The 22,197-nt window shown below is 46.0% G+C and overlaps 1 long non-coding RNA gene and 1 other non-coding gene across 3 annotated transcripts; one reads left to right on the top strand and one right to left on the bottom strand.

Annotated features, from left to right (window-relative positions):
- Positions 1-9,659: 9,659 nt before the first annotated feature.
- LOC116572534 lies at positions 9,660-9,767 on the top strand. The gene has a single exon (XR_004278393.1). It is a non-coding gene; the product is annotated as a U6 spliceosomal RNA (small nuclear RNA).
- Positions 9,768-11,418: 1,651 nt separating this feature from the next.
- Positions 11,419-22,194, bottom strand: LOC116572494. 2 transcript variants are annotated; one of them, XR_004278365.1, is made up of 6 exons: positions 22,109-22,194; positions 16,971-17,110; positions 15,810-15,944; positions 13,706-13,834; positions 13,274-13,496; positions 11,419-12,876 (listed from the first exon to the last, which is right to left on the bottom strand). It is a non-coding gene; the product is annotated as an uncharacterized LOC116572494 (long non-coding RNA). The 2 variants fall into 2 exon arrangements; XR_004278364.1 differs by lacking the exons at positions 16,971-17,110; positions 22,109-22,194 and adding an exon at positions 16,654-16,937.
- Positions 22,195-22,197: the final 3 nt, after the last annotated feature.

Below are 22,197 nucleotides of genomic sequence, written 5' to 3'. Positions count from 1 at the left end.
AGGCTCCCTGCCGAGCAAGGAGCCCGATGTGGGACTCGAACCCAGGACGCTGGGATCATGACCTGAGCCGAAGGCAGCTGCTTAACCAACTGAGCCACCCAGGCGTCCCTCTTTGTCTATTCTTAACGCCAGTACGTCCTGTCTTGATTATTCTAGCTTTAAAGTAAGTCCTAAGAGGAGTCTGGGTGGCTCAGTCAGGTAAGCATCCCACTTTTTTTGTTTGTTTGTTTAAAGATTTTATTTATTTGAGAGAGAGAGAAAGCAAGAGAGATCATAGAGGGAAAGGGAGAAACAGACTCCCCACTGAGCAGAGAGTCCGAGGCAGGGCTCGATTCCAGAACCCCAAGATTATGACCTGAGCCGAAGGTGGCCACTTAACCAAAGGAGACCCCCAGGCACCCCAAGCGTCCCACTCTTGTTCTCGGCTCAGGTCTTGATCTTAGGGTTGTAAGTTTCAGCCTTGCATTGGACTTCACACTGGGCATGGAGCCTACTTACAAATAAACAAAGAAAGAAAGAAAGAAATGAAAAGAAAAGAAAAGAAAAGAAAAAAGTCTTTCTTTTTTAGACTCCCAGCCTTGAGCTGAGATCAAGAGTGGGATGCCAGGGCACCTGGGTGGCTGAGTCAGTTAAGATCCGACTCGTGGTTTCTGCTCAGGTCATGATCTCAGGATCCTGGGATCCAGTCCCATATTGGACTCCCTGCTCAATGTCCACCTCTCTCTTCCCTCCCCCACTTCATGTGGATAAACTTTCTCTCTCTCGCTCTCTCTCTCAAATAAATAAATCTTTTTTTAAAAATTTTTTTTTAAAGATTTTATTTATTTATTTGACAGAGAGAGATCACAAGTAGGCAGAGAGGCAGGCAGAGAGAGAGAAGAGGAAGCAGGCTCCCTGTTGAGCAGAGAGCCCGATGTGGGACTCGATCCCAGGACCCTGAGATCATGACCTGAGCCGAAGGCAGCGGCTAAACCCACTGAGCCACCCAGGCGCCCTCAAATAAATAAATCTTAAAAAAAAAAAAAGAAAGAAAGAAAGAAAAAGAAAAAAGAGTGAGACGCTTACCTGATTAAGCTACCCAGATGTCCCAATAAAATATGTTTTGAAGTCAAGTAAATTAAGTCCTTCAACTTGGTTCTCCTTTATCAAAACTGGTATGGCTACATGAAGTGATTTATATCTCTCAATATATTTTGGAGTAAAACAGGATAAATTTTGTAAATGTATACATGATTTGAGATACATCTCATCTCTTAAATGGGCTGGTTGTCAGCAAGATTAAACATCTTGGATGATCTAACATCCTCTGTTAGTAAGACAGGACCAACCAGTCCTTACTCTAGAGCACCTGAGATCAGGGAGGACTGTTATGAGTTGAATTAGGACCCTGCAAAAAGAGATGTTGCCCAAAAAAAAGAAAGGAAGGAAGGAAGATAGATAGATAGATAGGTAGGTAGGTAGGTAGATGTGTTGCAGTTTTAACTTCCAGCACCACAGAATGGGAGCTTACTTGGAGATAGGGTCTTTAGAGAGGTAATGAAGTTAAAATGAGGTCCTAATCCAATATGACTGGGAAATAAAATGGGTAATTAAAACACACACAGAAGGGGGGAAGGTAATATGGAGATACAGCAAGAAGATCAGCCAAGGAATGCTGAGGTTCCCAGAAGCTAGGAGAGAGGCCTGGAACAGAAACTTCCCTAGAGCCTTCAGAGGGAACATGCGCTTCCGACACCTCGATTTCTGATTTCTGACCCTCAGAACTGGGAGACAACACGCTTCTGTTGTTCTCCGTCACCCGGGATGCAGCCTTGGTGACAGCAGCCCTAGAACCTAGCCCTGAGGTGGGCTCTCGAGTCAGCCGAGGTTGCTGGGTTCTGATGGGTTTGTCAGGGAGAGGCAAGTGTGTTCAAGATGTCAACAGAGGTTAAAGCTGGGGACACCTGGATCTGAATCCCAGCTTCTCCAGTGTGTGACTGTGCCGCTTTGCAGAAGTACCCCAACCTCTCTGAGTCCCGTCTGTCAAACAGCAATGGGACTTGGCAGAAAGGATCGTTCCATAAAAGACCGTCTGTCTGGCAGTGAGCACGGCGCTCCATAAGCTGGATGTGCTGTTCACGATGAGAGAGGCCTGTCTCACTGCACACCTGATGAATGAATCCGCTAATCTGTGAGTATTGATGAAAGGCGGAACATGGGTGAGAATCCAGCTGGGAAAAATAGACACGGGAGTAGGGGAATCTGTTATCCAAGGAATGGCTTCAGAGTCCGCGGGAGAGGAGACGCAGGAAATGCAGCCACTGTTGAAGATGTCACCCGACGCGGGCAGAGGGCTTCTCCCTTCCTCCCATCCACGAAGCTGGTCTCACTGCCTCCCGCAGGCCAACCTGTGCAGGAAGCCGGTTGATCCGGCAGCTCGCTGTGTTGGCAAAGCAGAAGAAGGGCAAGGAATGAAGTTGAGGGCAGACAGGCCCAGGCTCAGCCCCAGGGAGTGGGCCTTGTGTTTCATCTCCGTGAGCCTGATTCCCCATCTAGAAAGTGCAGATAATGGCAATGTCTCTGCACAGGCTAGTTGAGTGCTTAGAACCCTATAACACGTGTTAACAGTTGAGCCCAGTCCCCGGCTCAACAGGGTAGGGAATACCTTGTAAATGGGCAGGACAAACGGGCTGGCCGTTTTCTGCTCGGAGGATGCAAGAAGGAAAGATGACAGAAGCCTGGGAATAAATTCAAGGTACGGGAACAGTCCCGGTGCTGGGGATATTTTTATCTCGGACATGTGCCCATCTGTCCCCTCTCCATTCTAAGCTGGTGACTCTGTCCGTCTCCTTTTAGAAACCCTGAGTCAGGGCTGACCACACCGAACTCAGGGGAGTTGGGAGTTTGGTCCCCGCTTTCCTTCAAAAGGATTTCAAACCCTCTTGACTTTGAGCTGATGTCTCTGCCTCCAACAGCTGCCAAACCTTCTGGGCCTCCCCCAGCCCGGGGCTGAGCCATCTCCAGGCACGCTCTTTATGTAATTAAAAAGAAAAATAGAACAGCCGATGTTGCCAAACATGTATTTAAAGTGACACCCGGGGTTCAGGGAGTGAAAAATAAAAATGTTTGAGGTTTAGATTAAAAGTCTCCATGCTCGGCTGTCTCCTGACCCTGGGATTTCTCCTCAGCCGGACCGCCTTTAATCCCCTGCCCTGGCTTGTAAAAGCCTTTTAGACTGAAGGCATTTATTTCCCACAGAAGTGTTCCAGCCTAATCATGTAAAAATGCCCAGTATCCCAGGAACAGCCTGTCAAGGGCAGTGTGGTTCGGTGAGGCCCCGGGGAGAGTGGGGAAGTTGGGGGGTGATAAGTCCTTGCTTTCCTTGACCGTGCCCTTCCCCCTTCACCTCTAATCCATCAGAAAACCCAGTGGACCATAGCCCTTCACATCTTAAAACCTGAGCTCTCCTGTCCAGGGCATCCTTTTCATCTTTCCTGGGCGCCCACCTTCACGGGCTCAGAAGTCCGCAGTGACCTACTCTGTCTGGTGTCTCTTGATCCTCCCAAAGCCATTCCGTAACAGCAACCAGAAAAATCTTTCTAAAACCAATCTGATCCCGGCCCTTGTTTGGCAGATGAGTTTCCTACGGCTGCAGCAGCAAATTAACACAATTTTCGTGGCTTAAAGACATACAGATTTATTCTCTCACAGTTCTGGAGATCAGAAGCCCCAAGGGGGCCAAGATGACAGTGCTGGCAGGGCTGGTTCCTTCTGGAAGCTCTGCGAGGGGAAACACATCTCCCTGCCTTTTCCAGAGTCTAGTGGCTGCCTGGATTCCTTGGTTTGTGGCCCCTTCCTCCTTCTTCAAAGTACATTTGTCCAGTCTCTTCTGTCACCACATCTCCTTTGCTCTCTGACCCTTCTGTCCACCTCTGATCAGGACTCCTGTGTTTACACTGGGTCCATCTGGATCATCTGGGATAATCTCCCCATCTCCAGACCCCAGACTTGATCACATCTGCAAAGCCCCTTCTGCCATATGCAGTAACATAGTCACAAACTCCAGGCATTAGGATGTGGAGGTCGTTGGAAGTTCGTTATTCAGGCTACCATACTGCTTAAAGCCCTCCAGTGGCTTTGCATCTGAGTTAAGAGTAAAACCCAAGCTCTTCACCCTTCCTGGGAATGCCTTGTCTGATGTAGCCCCTTCCGCCCGCTCCTTGGCCCACTTGCTTTTCACTCTTCTCTCCACAGGCCAACTCCACTCTTGCCACAGTGCTTCTGCACATGCCGTGCCCTCTCCCTAAATGCTCTTCCCCTAGACCTTCATGGGGTTGGCTGCGTTGTCCCTTTCCCACATCAGCTGCAGGGTCACCTTCTCAGAGAGGTCTTTGCCTGACTAATCTGTCTCACCCACTCCTCCCGGCAGTCCTTCATGTCACTTGGGTTCCCTTAATGTCACCCAGGTTTACTTATTACCTTTAAAAAATAGATATTATTTATTTATGATATTAATTATTTAAAATTAATATTTTTATTAATTTTAATGAATTTTAAATTAATTTAATTTAATTGATTTTATTAATAATTAAGATATTAATTATTTAAAAACACTTACTTATTCACTTATTTACTGTCTTTCTCCCCCATCAGAAAGGGAGCAAATGAGGGGCGCCTGGGTGGCTCAGTTGCGAAGCGCCTCCCTTCAGCTCAAGTCATGATCTCAGAGTCCTGGGATCGAGCCCCACATTGGGCTGCTTCTCCCTCTCCCAACCCCCCTGCTTGTGTTCCCTCTCTCTCGCTGTGTCTCTGTCAAAAAAAAATCAAATCTTAAAGAAAAAAAAAAAGGTGAACAAATGAGAGGAAAATACTACCTTTCCTTGTGCACTGATACATCCCCAGTGACTGTTAAACTGTAGATCCTTGAAAAATGCTTGTTGAATGGATGAATGGATGCATGATGGGTAGGACATCCAATTTGGTCTCTGGGTGTCAGTGCCCAGGATTCAGGTTCAGAGTGGAGGTAGGTCAGACAGGCTGGGGGAGGAGGTGTCTGTTGCAACATTTAATGCGTACTTCCTGTGTACAAGGCCCTGTGCTAGTCCTTCCTTCATGCGATTCAACATTTATTGAACACCTGCTGTGTGCCAAGCCTGGTGCAAAATTATTTATTCACACATTATTTATTCAAGTCAAAAAGCATCTACTGAGGGGTGCCTGGGTGGCTCAGTGGGTTGGGCCTCTACCTTCGGCTTGGGTCATGATGTTGGGGTCCTGGGATTGCCCGCATCGGGCTATCTGCTCGGTGGGGAGCCTGCTTCCCCCTCTCTGCCTGCCTCTCTGCCTACTTGTGATTTCTCTCTCTCTCTGTCAGATAAACAAATAAATAAAATCTTAAAAAAAAAAAAGTAGATGAGAATCAGTTAAAAAAAAAGCATTTACTGGGGTGCCTGGGTGGTTCAGTGGATTAAGCCGCTGCCTTCGGCTCAGGTCATGATCTTGGGGTCGTGGAATCGAGTCCCGCATCAGGCTCTCTGCTCTGCGGGGAGCCTGCTTCCCTCTATCTCCCTCTCTGCCTGCCTCTCCATCTGCTTGTGAACTCTCTCTGTCAAATAAATAAATAAAATCTTAAAAAAAAAAAGCATTTACTGAGTGTCTACTGAATGCTAGGCAATGTACAGTCATCAAACATCTATTGTATACCAGTTGCCTCAAATCAGTGTGTGGGTACACAGTCGTTCAATAAATGACAGAATCAATGAATGTCCTCACGGAGCCCCTAGTCTTCCCGCTAAAATGGCCTGTAAATAAATAACTCTAACACACAAAGATAAGGCAATAATGTGGGTGTGTTCAGAGCGCGGAGGGGCCCCTTATCACCTTGTACTGGCAGGTACCTTTCTCAGAGTCTTATCTTCTTACCTGGGAACCAGCTCTTTGAAGGTCAGGTAGACTCGCCCCTCACTCACCTGCCTCTCCATCCCCTGGGCACCTGGGAAGAACCTGGCCGGCCGCGCATGCTCAGTAAGCGCCTGTTATCTGATTACCGAGGTTTCCCGTACTGGCAGTTGCTCCTTCATTCAGATGCCAGGCAAGAGGGCAACAGCTGGATCCCAACCCTTGCCCTGCTGGCCCGGAGCCCGGAGCCTCTCACAGGCTGCCCACCATCCATTTGGCCTGCCTTTTCCAGATTTAAATGAAGGATTTAGTCCTCCTCCCTTGGTATGGCTCTTTGACTCGACTTCTGTGGAATCTAGTCTTTCTTTCTTTTTTAAGATTTTATTTATTTGTCAGAGAGAGAACAAGAGAGCGAGCACAAGCAGGGAGCACACAGAGGCAGAAGCAGGCTCCCCACCGAACAAGGAGCAGGATGTGGGATTCGATCACAGGACGCCAGGATCATGACTGGAGCCAAAGGCAGATGCTTAACCGACTGAGCCAGGCGTCCTCTATGGAATCAATTCTTATAAAAATTCAGGCAAAAAAAAAAAAAAATTTCAGGCAATGTGTAGAAATTTTTTTTTTTAATTTAAAGATTTTATTTACTTATTTGACAGAGATCACAAGCAAGCGGAGAGGCAGGCAGAGAGAGAGGAAGGGAAACAGGCTCCCCGCAGAGCAGAGAGCCCGATGTGGGACTCGATCCCAGGACCCTGAGATCACAACCCGAGCAGAAGGCAGCGGCTTAACCCACTGAGCCACCCAGGTGCCCCATGTGTAGAAATTGTTAAAGACGCCATAGCTCACCAGTCAGGAGGCTTTGCCTGATCAGACGCTTTCCTTCCCTCCTTCCTTCCCTTCTGTTTTTGTTTTAAAATACACACAACATAAAATTATAATTTTAATAATTTTATTTATTTTGGAGAGGGAGAGAGGGAAGGCAGAGGGGCAGAGACAGAGGAAGAGAGAAAGAATCTCAAGCAGGTTCTACACCCAGTGTGAGCCCGATGTGGGGCTTGATTCTACAACTCTGAGATGGTGACCCAAGCGGAAGTCAACAGTCAGATGCTTAACCAATTGAGCCACCCAGGTGCCCCTTTATGATTTTAGTTTTTAAGCAGACAGCATGCCAGATGGAGGGATCGAACTGACAACCCTGAGCTCCCCGCTTTTTAAAAAGAAGTCTTTACCCCCAATGTGCGGCTCAATCTCATGACCCCAAGATCATGACCCAAGCAGAAACCAAGGGTCAAATTTTGCTCAACTAACTGAGCCACCCAGGTACCCCTATTGGGGTATTATATTTAATGATCAGTTTGTTTAGAACAATTACAAATATAACTTCAATAATGTACCAATTATCTTGGTAAGATATGGCAAATACAGTGTTTGTCATAGTAAAACTGAGTTTTTTTTTTATTTTTTTTTGTTATTGTCATGAAAAGTAATAAATTGGGGTGCCTGGGTGGCTCAGTGGGTTAAGCCTCTGCCTTCGGCTCAGGTCATGATGACAGGATCCTGGGATCAAGCCCAGCATTGAGCCCCACATCGGGCTCCCTCTTTTCCCCGCTCCGCACCCCTGCCTGCCTCTCTGCCTACTTGTGATTTCTGTCAAATAAATAAAATCTTTTAAAAAAAGAATATTATGCAGTTCTAAGCTTTAAAAATAGGAAATAAGCATATATAGGGTTTAAAAATGATTATATGTTATCATCATGAGCGATGTAAGAAACAAAACTTAACCACTTTTATAGAAGCTTTATTCACAATAGCCAAAAGGTAGAAACAACCCCAATCAGCAGATGAATAGAAAAACAAAATGTGCTCTATACATACTATGAATTATTATTGAGCCTTAGAAAGGAAGGCGATTCTGACCCACACTATACTATGAAAGAACACTGAAGACATTATTCGAAGTGACAGAGGCCAGACACAATGGGACAAACATGGTCTTATTCCACTTATTTGAAATCCCTGGAGTAGCATATTCATGGAGACAGAGAATAGGATAGTGGATGCCAGGGGCCAACTGGAGAGGGAATTTGGGGGAGTTGTTTGCTGGTTATGTGCAGGATTTCTGTCTGTGATTGTTATAGGCTGGATATGTTTTCCCAAAACTCATTACGCTGAAGCCCTAACTCCCAGTGTAATGGTGTTTGCAGGTGGAAACGTTTGGGAAGTGACTGGGTTTACATTAGATATCAGGAGGGGCACCTGGGTGGCTCAGTCAGTTAAGCATCTGCCTTTGGCTCAGGTCATGATGCCAGGGGCCTGAGATCAAGCCCCACATCGGGCTCCCAGCTCAGCGGGGAGTCTGCTTTTCCTTCTGCCCTTCTCCCTCTTGTCCTTTCTCTCATGCTCTCTCTCTCTCTCTCTCTCAAATTAAAGAAAACAAAAACCCATTAGGCCAGGAGAGTGGGACCCTCTTGATGGGATCAGTGCCCTTATAAAATGGTCCCTAGATAGTGCCCATTCCTCGTATGAGGTTACAGAAAGGAGATGACCATCTATGAGGAAGAGGGCCCTCCCTGACACCACACCTGCCAGCTCCTTGACCTTGAACTTCCCAGCCTCCGGAAGTGTAATAAATGCCTGATGCTGGGGCGCCTGGGTGGCTCAGTCGTTGGGCATCTGCCTTCAGCTCAGGTCGTGATCCTGGAGTCCTGGGATTGAGCCCCGCCTCGGGCTCCCTGCTCCGTGGGGAGCCTGCTTCTCCCTCTCCCACTCCCTCTGCTGTGTTCCCTCTCTCGCCGTCTCTCTGTGTCAAATAAATTAATAAAATCTTTTCAAAAAAATGCCTGATGCTTAAGCCACCCTGTGTATGTATTTTGTTATAGGGGTCCAAGCTCACTGAGACGGTTGAGGGAAAGGTTCTAGAGTTGGATGGTGGTGATGGTTGCAGAACGAAGTGAAAGTGAAGGCGCCTAATGCCACTGAACTGTACCCATGAAAATTATCTAAATGGGGGTGCCTGGCTGGCTTGGTCGGTAGAGCATGAGACTCTTGATTTCGGGGTTGTGGGTTCAAGCCCCATGCTCGGTGTAGAGATTACTTAAAAATAAAACCTTTAGGGGCAGCTGGGTGGCTTAGCTGGTTAAGCATCTACCTTACATTGGGGTCATGATCCCAAGCCCCTTGTTGTACTCCCTGTTCAGCGGGGAACCTGTTTCTCCCTCTCCCTCCCATTCTGCCTACTGTGCTCTCTCAATCTGTCAAATAAATAAATAAAATCTTAAAAAAAAAATCTTTAGGGCACCTGGGTGACTCAGTTGGTTAAGCATCCATCCAACTCTTGATTTCAGCTCGGGTCATGATCTCAGGGTGGTGACACTGAACTTTGCATTGGGCTCTGTGCTGGGCATAGAGCCTGCTTAAGATTCTCTCTCTCCCTCTCCATCTGTCCCACCCCCTGCCTATGTATACATGTTCTCTCTCCCTCTCTAAAATGAATTAAAAAAATCTTTTAAAAATGATTTAAGTGGGGTGCCTGGGTGGCTCAGTGGGTTAAAGTCTCTGCCTTTGGCTCAGGTCATGATCTCAGGGTCCTGGGATCGAGCCCCGCATCGGGCTCTCTCTGCTCAGCAGGGAGCCTGCTTCCTCCTCTCTCTCTGCCTGCCTCTATGCCTGCCTGTGATCTCTCTCTTTCAAATAAATAAATAAAATCTTTAAAAAAATAAATAAAAATGATTTAGTGACCAATCCTATGCTATATGGATTTGCTGCAATGATAAAAAAACCTGCTCATTTCAGCAGTACATATACTAAAATTGAGACGATTCAGAGAAGATTAGCATGGTCCCTGTGTAAAGATGACATGCTTGGGAGCCTAAGTGGCTCAGTTGGTTGAGCGACTGCCTTCAGCTCAGGTCATGATCCTGGAGTTGCAGGAGTGGGTCCTGCATCAGGCTCCCTGCTTGGCAGGGAGTCTGCTTCTCCCTCTGATCCTCTCCCCTCTCAAGATCTCTCTCTCTCATTCTCTCTCAGATAAATACTTTTTTTAAAAAAGGTTTTATTTATGGAGCGCCTGGGTGGCTCAGTGGGTTGAGCCTCTGTCTTCAGCTGGGGTCATGATCTCGGGGTCCTGGGATCGAGCCCCGCTTGGCAGGGAGCCTGCCTCCCCCCCCACCCCCTGCCTGCCTCTCTGTCTACTTGTGATCTTTGTCAAATAAATAAATAAAATCTTTTTTTTAAAAGATTTTATTTATTTATTTGACAGACAGAAATCACAAGTAGGCAGAAAGGCAGGCAGACAGACAGGAGGAAGCAGGTTCCCCGCTGAGCAGAGAGCCCGAAGCGGGGCTCAATCCCAGGAAGCTGGGATCATGACCTGAGCCAAAGGCAGAGGCTTTAACCCACTGAGCCACCCAGGTGCCCCAAATAAATAAATTCTTTAAAAAAAAAAAAAAAAAAGATGACTGCTTGTGAAGTTCCATATTTCTTTATTTTTTATTTGTAAATTTTTATTATTATTTTTGTGTGTGTGAGTAAAACAATAGAAGTTTATTAAGTGAAGATACAGATGAAGATCTCAAAGGTGAGAGGGGTCCCAACAGGGTTGCCAGTGAGGGCCTTTAGGGTTGGTCTTTTATAGAAAGCTAACCAGGGAATTTAAATACTGTCCACTAGAGACTGGAAGGGCTCTACTACAGGCAAAGTCCCTGAGGTGGGAGAAAGCCATTGAAGAAAAGCCAATGTACAGAAAGCAGAACTGGGTAGGGTTAGGCCAACATTCCCTTCTTTTGAGGAAGGGGGATTAACCAAACTTTGGCCAGAAGCCTGTTACCTGAGACTTAAGCCTGGTGGCCACACTATTCACCTTTAATTGGCCAGCAGATGCCCAGTTTTGCTGTTTCGGAGAAGAGGTCATCCAAGGGAGAGATGTCTCCCAGGAAAGGAAAGAGCCCACTTTTACTTACCCTTCGCTGGAAGTGATCCCAGGTTTCTGCACCGAGATGAAGCGGGACAGCTGGGTTCTTGTCTCATGGAGTCGAAGAATGAATCTCTCAGACAACACAGAGTGAGTAAAGCAACAGAAGTTTATTAAGTGAAGATACAGAAAAGGCTATCAACAGTGAGAAGGGTCCCAACAGGTTGCCCTATTTTTAAATTTTTTTTTAAGTTTTATTTTTACTTATTTGAGAGAGACCAAGAGAGAGCCCACATAGCAGCAGAGGGAGAAGGAGAAGCAGGCTTCCTGCCGAGCCGGGAGCCCGATGTGGGGCTCAATCCTGGGACCCTTGGATCATGACCTGAGCCGAAGGCAGACACTTAACCAAGCATCCCAGTACTACGTTAACTTTTTTTTTTTTTTTAAGATTTTTATTTATTTATTGAGAGAGAGGTAGTGAGAGCATGAGCGAGGAGAAATCAGAGGGAGAAGCAGACTCCCCATGGAGCTGGGAGCCCGATGTGGGACTCGATCCCAGGACTCCGGGATCATGACCTGAGCCGAAGGCAGTCGTCCAACCAACTGAGCCACCCAGGCGTCCCCTACGTTAACTTTTCATTCAGACTTTCCTGAGGAATCTGAGGAAAACATATTCTGCAATTTTTACCACTCTCCTGTTGACAAACAGTTGGGTTGTTTCCCATTTTTTTGAGACTGCATATAATGCAGCACGGGCTGACATCCTCGCTCATGCCTCTCGGGGCCCTTGTGGCTGTTTTTCTAGAATGTTCCTAGAACTGGAACTGTTGGATCCTAGGTTGCGCACTTTTTCTGCTTTACCATATACGTGGCCCACTTAATTTCCAAAGTGCTGACTTACTTTCCCAGTTGATTTCTCCCCGGGGCCCTGTCCTCAGCTCACTGTACTGGGGTCACTAGGCCTTCTTTCAGTTCCTTTAGCTCGTATGCTTCCCCCATCACGAGACCTTCGCATCTGCTGATTTTTCTGCTGAGAACACTTCCCCTACCCTCAGCTTAGCTAAGACCTCTTCTTTCTGCAGCGCTCAGCTCTTCCCTCCTCAAGCCCAGCCCAGGTCAACCCCATCTTCTCCAGGCCCACATTATATACTCGAGAGCCTTGTGCCCCTCTCTGTTGTGCTACACTTCTCAGTTGCAATGTTCCGTCTGTCTGTGCAACGATCGACACAAAGTCAGTCAACTCTGCTAAATTTCACCAGCCTGAAAGGAGTAGCCGCCATGTTTGTTTTAAGCTTTGCCATATCTCCAGCATCCAACACCGTGCCTGGCGCCTAGTAGGCCACGGGCATTATGATTCTAGTAGCTGTTCTAGGTTTTTACTCATATTTGAGTCCAGAATGTGATTTTTTGAGCATGTCTCAGTCTATCTACTGCAGGCCAAAATCAGGACAATGTAAGCACAATCTCTTTCCTTGAGGAGCTCACGGAGGGAGGTCAATAAACATTTATTGAGCCTGCTGGACCCGGACATATGTGAGTGCTTAGCAATGGTTTAATTGACTTGGATGTCACCTCTAGTGTGAGGAGTACTACTATAATGAGGAATGCTGATCATTGTTTATTGAGCATTCATTATGTGGCAGGAACTCTATTAAATGCTTTACCGTTACCATCTTATCCTACCTTTGCATCCTACCTGGGAGGTACTGTGATTATCTCCATTTTACAGGTGAGGAAACAGCCTTAGAAAAGTGAAGTCACTTCTTCCAGATCACACAACTAGTAAATGGAGTCGACAGGATTTCCCAGCCAGAATGCCAGCATTCCACATGATGCTAAATTTCTCCCTCCCTAAGTATACTGCTTTCAGTTGGATTCCCGAGACAGAGTATTTAATCACAATAATAAATTAGCAATAGCTACCCCATGATGGGGTACTTACTGAGCGCCAGTCACTTTATATCATCCATTCATTTATTCAACAAATATTTTATTGAGACTCTCGAGGGCCAAGCTCTAATTGACATGTGTGGGGTTACAGAGGTGGACAAAAGAGATTAAAATTGCTGCTTTGTGGCGTTGTCATCCTAGTGGGAGGAGAAAATAACAAATAAAATCTGTGATAGAGGGGCGCCTGGGTGGCTCAGTGGGTTAAAGCCTCTGCCTTCGGCTCAGGTCATGATCCCAGGGTCCTGGGATCGATCCCCAGATCGGGCTCTCTGCTCGGCAGGTAGCCTCCTTCCTCCTGTCTGTCTGCCTGCCTCTCTGCCTACTTGTGATCTCTGTCTGTCAAATAAATAAATAAAGTCTTAAAAAAAAAATCTGTGATAGATGGTGACCAGTGCTACAGAGAAAACGAAAGCAGAAAAGGGAACTAGGGCGCGTAATGACTGGGGTTTCTGTGGTCTCATTTCATTCTCCCAAACATCTATTATTTTCCCACCGTAGAAATGATAATGAGATTCACTTGGTGAAGTCACTTACCCACAGCACACAGCTCCCAGGCTGAGAAGTCGGGACTCTGGTAGGAACATCCAACTTTCCAACCCTATAGGAGCATCCAGCTGTCCGCGCAGGCAGGTAAGTTGACCCAGGCGAGTGAGGACTTGCGAAGTTATGCTGACGGGTCCTTGCCATGCCCAGGGCAGACATTAAGCACGATTCGCGGTGGGAGACACGGATGCAGAGGTTGATGTCAAGGCGCACGCTGACGAATGGATTCCCGAGTTCGGGAGCAGAAGTCAAAGGCACGGGAGGTCATTCTGGGGGTGCCTGCCGGCCCCTGCCCCGCCCCACAGCCCGCTCTGTGCCCCGCCCCCTTCCGCTCGGGGTGTCCCGACTCCAGGCCCTTAAGCTGGGATAGCAAGTGGCAAGTGACCATGATATGTCGCCTCGCCCTGGGGAAGCCCTGCTCACGTGCAGATAGCGGTCTCCCAGACCCTGCGGCTAGCACGCAGGGTGCGCGTTCTCAGGCCTCAGCTGCGGGCGATGACAGCTGACTCTCTCGGTTTCTGCCCAGCAGATCACGTGGACCCGGGATGCAGTCTGGAAAAGAGTAGGGGAGAACCTGGGCTTTGGAGCTAGAAAGGTGTCAATTACCACCTCCCCGAGGAACCTCACATTGTTGCACTTTAAGAGGGCCTCTTAGAATCTTTGCAACTTCTTCAAAGAGGTACACTTTAAGATTTAATCAAGCTGAAAATACACTTATTTGGGAGTTTGAGGAATTCATTCCTTCGACAAATTCATTCACTCATTCGAGAGATTGAGTATTTTATGAGCCAGGCCCTAGGGACTGAGCATAAGCAGTAAATAAGACCAAGGTCAGTCACCTCAAGGACTTTTCCTTTTTTTTCTTAAAAATTAAAAAAAAAAAAAATCTCTAGGGGCGCCTGGGTGGCTCAGTGGGTTAAAGCCTCCGTGTTCTGCTCGGGTCTTGAGTGATCCCCGCTCGGGTCTTGAGTGATCCCGGGGTCCTGGGATTGAGCCCAGTATTGGGCTCTCTGCTCAGCAGGGAACCTGCTTCTCTTCCTCTCTCTCAGCCTACCTGTGATCTGTCTGTCAAATAAATAAAATCTTGAGAAAAAAAAGTCTCTAAACCCAAAGTGGGGCTTGAACTCATGACCCTGAGATTAAGAGTCCCGTGCTCTACGGACTGAGCTAACCAGGTGCCCGAGGGACTTTTTTTTTTTTTTTTTTTAAAGAGAGACCCTGACAATGGGCTGCTAACACTTTCGTATTTTATTAAGTATTCTGAATGAGAGTTTTGCGCTAGGGTAAACTGGGCAAACTCACCTGCTCTCAGTTTGCAAGGCGTGGTCTCAGATTTCTCTCCTTGGGCTGGGGTTAAGAGCCAACTGTCCATCCTAGCCTCACCAGGGAGAAAGGCCTGCTCTCTGCCTTGAAAAGATGCTATGGGGTGAAGAGGAGGCTTTCCTACAAAGGCAGTGAGTGCTCTGTGTGTATCTGAGCGCTACTCAGTAAGCAATTGGTCAGTTAATGAAAGTCATTTCAAGGAGGGCAAAAGCCACGGATTCCATCTGCAAAGGATGTTATAATGGCTAGCTAGGAAAAAAGAAAGATCTCAGTACGGTTACTCCTAGATCTCTGGAAGGGTGAGTAATTTGGGGACTAAGTGGGGCACAGTAGGGATGCAGGACTTTCATTAGAAAGGCACTTTTTTTTTCTTTAAGATTTTATTTATTTGACACACAGATCACAAGTAGGCAGAGAGGCAGGCAGAGAGAGAGAGAGAGAGAGAGAGAGAGAGAGGAGGAAGTAGGCTCCCTGCAGAGCAGAGAGCCCGATGTGGGACTCAATCCCAGGACCCTGGAATCATGACCTGAGCTGAAGGCAGAGGCTTTAACCCACTGAGCCACCCAGGTGCCCCTCTTTTATTTATTTATTTATTTTAAGTAGGCTCCACACCCAGTGTAGGGCTTGAACTTACCACCCGGAGATCAAGAGTCACAGGCTCTACTGACTGAGCCAACCAGGTATCCTTAGACATGTACTTTTAAATGGGGTGCAAAAAACCCCACAAAAAAACAAAAACAAAAAACTGAGTGCTGGCACCGTGCTAGGTAGGAGATACATCCACGAGGCAGACAGGGTCCCTATACTCCCAGGACTCCCAGTCAGCCTAGAGCATAGGCAGCAATAAGATAATGTGATCAGCATTATGAGCAGGGCGGGGAAAAGACATCAAAGCCGATTCCAAGAGGGTGAGAACTTTGGAGAGGAGGGTAGGCAGGATTGACTGCTCCCAGTGGAAGGATCACCATATATATGCAAAGGTCTGGGGGAGAGAAAGCAGGTTTATTCCAAGAGCTCAAAAGAGTTGAGTCAGACTTTGAAGGCTTGTTGGGGAGAGAACTGATGTTGGAGAGAAAAGCAGGGATATTCCATAGTTAGGAAGCCTTCCACTTGGAGGAAAACACCCCCCCATCCAGATCCAGAGCTAGGTAGGGATATGAAGTCCAGAAGGTCGACTTCATTTTAACAAAGAGACAGCACTTACCAGCCGCCCAGTTGTAGAACACTGGTTCATTGAATCCTCATAGAACTCAGACGGTAGACATGGCCCCCATTTTATAGATGGGATAACGGAGGCTCGGTTTGGGCACCTTGTCCAAGGTCCTCTAGCTCACCAGATCTGGAAATTTAGAATGTCTTTTTATGGAGATGCTTTTGTTCCCGCAGTTCCTTTTTACCCGAGGTAATGCAATGTGAAAGCTTCTTTGTAATCGAGCCATGGCCACAGGAGGCATTCTTGTTAACTCAGGTAGACCCAGTGCCTCCATCCCGTTCAACCCGCAGGAAGGGGCAGTAAAGAAAGCCCAAAGGCCCAATGGCCTCTCTTAAAATTTCCTCCTGTCTATTTTGATTCCCCCTCTGGGAGTACTTCCAGATACTATCTTCTGCTAAATAGAGAGTTTCTCCGAAGTTGCAAGACGTGGGAGGTTTAAAAAAAAAAAAAAAATCGGCAGCATCAACGACAAAAAGGTCGACACAGAGTTTGAATTTTGAACAAAGGGCAGGGTGAGACCCGAAAGTAAATGCTGACACATCCTCTCTCCAGCTGTGAACTGGGGGTCTGAGGGCTGCTGCAAAGGTCATCAGTCTCTACATCTTTGGGGCAGGAAATGCAATTCAATCCTCTCAGTGACTGATCGCTCTGCAAGATTAATGGAATCGTCTCCAACACTGGTCTCTGTTCTGACAGGACAAAAAGTGAATCAAACTTCTCCCCTCCCCTCTCTTCTCGTTAAGCAAGGTCAGCTGATTCCCCATTTTAAAAGTTCAAAACTTTCTCTCCAGGAAATTTGTCCCCGGGGTGTTCTTTTGGGGGTGGGAAGCTCTACCTGCTGGGGTGAGAGCCAAAGGCGACGACACTTGAAGGTCTGAGGACCTTTCTGGGCTTTTCATCTGTTCCTACTTCATCTTTCAAAATAAAATTAATGTCGAGGGCACAAATCGTCCCTGAAAGGGTTAACCGCCAGCCCTGCGGTCCGGCCCTCGGGAACTGGCAGCCAATGATAATTTAGCATGATGAAGTAATGCCTGAGTTTTGGTTTCTATTGGTTAACACATTTGTCCATCAATCGAAAGATGCAAGTTTTCGGAGTATCTTTGAACTTTTATGACTCGCCTCCTGGAGTTAACCCCTTAACTAACTCACCTCTTATTTTCAAGTTTCCTTAGGGTTCTAGCACGGGAAGATGCAGAACTTTACACCCGAAGTCTTCCCCAAATGCCCAAAGCCAGACACTCAGGCTATATGTAAGCTGCTCTGACTCTGGTAATTCCATCTACACAGCCCTGGTGAAAAAATTAAAACATTTAAAAAAAAAAAAAGTATTTGGGAACCCCAATCACTCTCTCTCTTTCTCAAATAAATAAAATCTAAAAAACAATAAAATAAAATAAAATAAATCTAAAAAATAAATAAAATCTAAAAATAAATAATAAATAAATAAAAGTATGGTCTGTGGGTTCCCAAAATGTTTTTTAAAATCGCAAACATAATACAAAATATGGCAAAAATCTAGGATTTGGCAAAGCTAGCAGGTGAATACACAAGTCCTTGGTATATTTAATTTCGATGCCTTTATGCTTTAAATACCTGATAAATTTAAAAGGGCAAGTAATGCATGAGATGGTCTGTGTATAACCCCCTTAAAATTTTCTCTCTCCTCAGAAGTGATCAAACGTAATGGTTTGCTGGTCCACTGAAGTTCTTCTCCCTTCTTTTTCTTCTTCTTCTTCTTCTTTTTTTTTTTGGACTTAGATGGGATCACAACATATACATTATTCTGACTTTTTTCTTAGCCAATCTTGAACTTTTTCTGAATCATGACATTCAGATTTACTTCATTTTTACCTAATATTTTAGAATGATTCAGTTCTACAGATAGTACATGGGAAAATCTCCAGGATCGTATTAAGTGATGAAGGAAAGGACAGTGGGTATATTTGTGTGACATCGTCATAATAGAAAATATATAGATGTGTGTAAATGCATAAACTATTTCTGATAGGATACCCAAGGCACATTGTTAACAAGTTTTCCGGGGTGTGGGCCTATGAAGGAGAGAAACTGGGTGGTTGGGCAGAGATACAGGAGAAAAGACTTAAAGCAATTTTTTTAAAAAAGATTTTATTTTTAAGTCATCTCTACACCGAAAGTGGGGCTCGAACTAATAACCAGGAGATAAGAGTCACATGCTCTACTGACAGAGCCAGCCGGGAGCCCCAAGACTGGAAGAAAATTTAAAACAATTTTTAAGTCATGGAATATTTCAGAAGTACAACAGAATTTGTAAAATTCTAAAGTTCATTTTGAAGAATTACACTCAGGTGCCCACCATCTAGATTAGGAGACAGAAAATCACCTGCCCCTTCTCTGTTCACATTCCCTGTTCTAGAATGGAGTCTCTTCTGCACTTTGTGTTAATCATTCTTTTGCTTTTATTTACACCTTACTCTTATGTATATATAGCCACACAATATTTAGTGGTTTAGATTTACTTGATTTTGAGACTTATAGTCTTAAAAAGAATGAATAAAAATTAAATTCCTGTTTGAGTAGGATAATAGAGGTACATAGTATAAAATTCAAAAGGTACTATACCTTAGAAAATGAAATTAAGTCTATAAGATCCCAAGCCAGGCAACTCTAATGCATGCGTGTGTTAAAAATGTCACATTGTACCAAAGAATACGTGTTCGCTTCTCTTTTCCCAGTCTCTTCCCCCCTCCCCCATTTTTTGGTTCTATTTCTTTCCAAAGAAAAGCCTGTACATCCAAAAGAATAAAAGTAGACATAAATTTGTCCCCTTTGGCTGATGTAAGTGGTCAGCACAATTCACTGTAAGTATTCTGCACCTTGTTCTGTTTTGTGTTATTTATTTATTTATTTATTTTTAGATTTTATTTATTTGGGAAAGAGAGAGAGAGCAAGCATGAGCAGGGGGAGGCGCAGAGGGAGAAGCCAACTCCCTGCTGGACAGGCAGCCTGATGCAGGCTGGATCCCAGGACCTTGAGATCGTGACTAGAAAGGAAGGTAGATGCTTAACCGACTGAGCCACCCAGGTACCCCTGTTCTGTGTTAATGTAAGGATATCATGAAGTCATCCTCATCAGTATATACAGAACTACCTTATTCTTCTTGATGATTTGATAATATTTGAATGGACAAATGGTCCAAGAATTATTTAATCAGTTCCCCAACTTTGGGATCCTTTTCAGTCTCTTTCTGTTGCAAACAGGGCTACAATGGATCGCATCTTTGTTTTTGTGTCTATCAGCAGGATATATATCAGGAAGTGGTTACCCATTTCTAAGGCTTCCTGCCCCAACACCACTTATCTGTCCTTGAAAAGTCTATTTGTCAGATCCGGGCAGGTGGGACAATCTTGAATCTAACCAGTATCCCCAGGTGCCCACCGTGCTAAGCTCCTGGCAGACCCTCAGAGTGAGTGGTTTAAGGAACAGCACTGCGAACATTCACACGGTCCCTTCGAGGAAACCTTTGCAGGCATCCCTGTCCCTCTCATCATTCCAATACTTCATTTTCTCAGGGTCCCTTCGTTCATCCCACAAATATTTCCAGAAGATTGATTATAGAGACACAGAGCCAAATCAGACTCTGAGATGTATCTAGTCTGTTAGGTAAAAGTTAAGACAAATTCTGGGAAACACTGTAAGGTTGCACTGTCCAATAACAGACACCAGCTATGTACAACTATTTATTTATTTATATTAAAAAGATATTTATTTATTTGACAGAGAGATCACAAGTAGGCAGAGAGGCAGGCAGAGAGAGAGGAGGAAGCAGGCTCCCCACTGACCAGAGAGCCGGCGAGGGGCTCGATCTCAGGACCCTGGGATCATGACCTGAGCTGAAGGCAGAGGCTTTAACCCACTGAGCCACCCAGGTGCCCCTATGTACAACTATTTAAATTTTAATTAAAATTAAATAAAACTTAACATTCATTTCCTTAATCTCACTACCCACATTTCAATAGCACATGCGGCTAGAGGCTCCTGCATTGGACAGCACAGACATAGAATGTTTCCATGACCATGTCCTAAGGGACAGCCCCGAACGGGGGCATAGTGAGTGGTAAAGCGTGTGAGCTCTGTATTCCTGCAAACCCTGGGTACAGATCCTGTCTCTTATTTTACGGCTGTAAAATTTAGGCAAGTACCTTGACCTCTCTTCGAGCCTCAGCCATAGCGGTGGGGAATTATAGACCCTCCCTCATTAGGGCTTTGGGAAAGATTCAAGACAGTAACAAACGTGCGTGACTTTGCTTAAAGACATGATAGGCACTCAGAAATCCGGAGCTCTTATAATTATGTATGAGGGTGAGAACAGCTTCAGTTTCTAACAGTTTTTAAAATCTTGGGGATTCCTAACTCCCCTGGGAGCCGTCTGTCCAGTCCCTGTCCAGGCTGGAGTATGTCTACAATCAAAGCTGGTTCTTCCATATCCCCTGTGTGTTAAAGCACAGAGCTGCTCAATCAACCTTTGATGAATGAAGAAATGAATGAATGGAGCCAACACAGCCAGGGTTTGACTGGGTCTTTTGTAAGAATGAGAAGGAGGATCCGGGAAGTCATTATTACTAAGTTTCAAATACAACTGGCCTGGTCTTCCCTCCCCCCACCACCCTGCAAGAAATAATACCTCTCTTGGAGAAGCACCTTCATCTCCCCTCCCCTTTCTCACCTACTGTCCACCCCTCTGGGACAATTAGCCAGCACTAGGAGCTCAAGGGTCTTGGCCCATCCCCCTTTGGCCCAAAATAACCTCCTCCCCCACTTGGAGCAAATGCCTGGAATTCTTTCAACAGGAGGACAAAGCCTTTCATCTGCCAATTACTGATAAAGGGAAAATGCAAATATCGCTGGGGAAGGTGATCCATCACGAGCCCAACATTTACTGAGTGACCACTTAGGACCAGGAGGTAGGGTAGGCATTCTGGGGGAGTCCGAGGGAACAAACACCCCAGTTGGCCCATTCTTCTCTCTGGTCTGTAGTTTCCTCAGGGTTTGTAAAGAGAAGGGATTCAATTAGGTGACTACTCAAACCCTTTCCACTCTGACAGGCCAGGAACTCCCCATTGGGGTGATATATGGACTTAACTTTTGGCACTGAGGTGCTTGCCATCGGATCTTTTCCTGACACCAGCGTTTGGGGACACCCACATGGGGAGAGAAGTGTCTCTGGGAGTAAAGGAGAATTGGGATCAAGCATTCTATTTTGGTTTTGCCTTATGGCACTTAACTTCCTTTTCCTGACCCGCCAGCTGCAGAGGCCCTCCTTTGAACATGTTCATTTCATTATGTGGGAACAAGGAAGGTGGTCAGTATCCATAAAGGCTGTGATGAAAGTAACTACACTTACAAGCTTGTGGCCTTGAACGGCTTTGCCTTTCTGAGACTCAGTTTCCTCATTTGTAACATGAATCCTCTAACAAGACTCTTATTCTTCAAGGGGTCTTCTGTGAGAGAAACTAGTGAGATGGGCCCTGATTCTTGACAGAGGCTGAGGGCAAAACCTCCTCATTCCCACTAAGCTGAAATAAGTTTTGGTATTTGCCAGGACTGGGATTAAAACAAACTTAAAAAAAACAAAAAAAAGTTTTTAGGGGTGGGTGGAAAAAGAATATAGAAAGACGGGACAGGAAACTTAAAGGTGTGTTAGGGGGAAGCTGTCTTTTAGGGTGACCAATACAGAGCTGCTGGTTCACATCCGATCTCTGATGGGAAGCCACTTCCTCTCCACACATCTGAATGGTGTGTCCACTAGGGAGGATATTGGCTTGGGCAGAGGAACCACCGCGACCGATCGTGTCTCTGAGCCTCAGTTTCTCTATCTGCAAAATGACTATCTAGAGGCTTAATGGCAGAAATAAAAATATCTTAAGTTTTTTTTTGCCAAGACTGCTATGAGCATCTATGTTCTTTTAATGGAGCTGTGCCCTGTCCTCATCTCCTGATCCTTACCCCAAAGAGCAGGCCTAGTTGGATTTGGAGGAATGTTTAGGGCCAGCTTTTCTCATAGTCAGAGCTGACCTGACTGTTGTTCATAATGGAATTAATTACAGGACAGCCGCTTTTAGGGTTCCACTTTTGGGGGTGGTCACGGCCATCCAGGTATACTGAGGGAAAGCAAGAGAGAATCAGTCCCTCTGCCAAGAATTCCTAAGAACTCATCAAGGGGCACCCAAAGGTCCCCGCGCCCCACCCCAGAGCGTCTTGCTCCTTTCCACCGACTTTTCTCCTATAAACGGCCAATAAGGGCTTACCCTTCGCCTGCTTGCCAACTGCGTTAGGAGGCGCCAGATCGGATTCTCTCGGTGTTTCACTCTTGAGCATCTATTTCCTTCTCTTGGCG

This window comes from Mustela erminea, chromosome 13 (assembly GCF_009829155.1).
Source record: "Mustela erminea isolate mMusErm1 chromosome 13, mMusErm1.Pri, whole genome shotgun sequence".
NCBI lineage: Eukaryota > Metazoa > Chordata > Mammalia > Carnivora > Mustelidae > Mustela > Mustela erminea.
The sequence above is the reverse complement of the archived record's forward strand: the minus strand, read 5'-3'. Positions and strand labels throughout refer to the sequence as shown.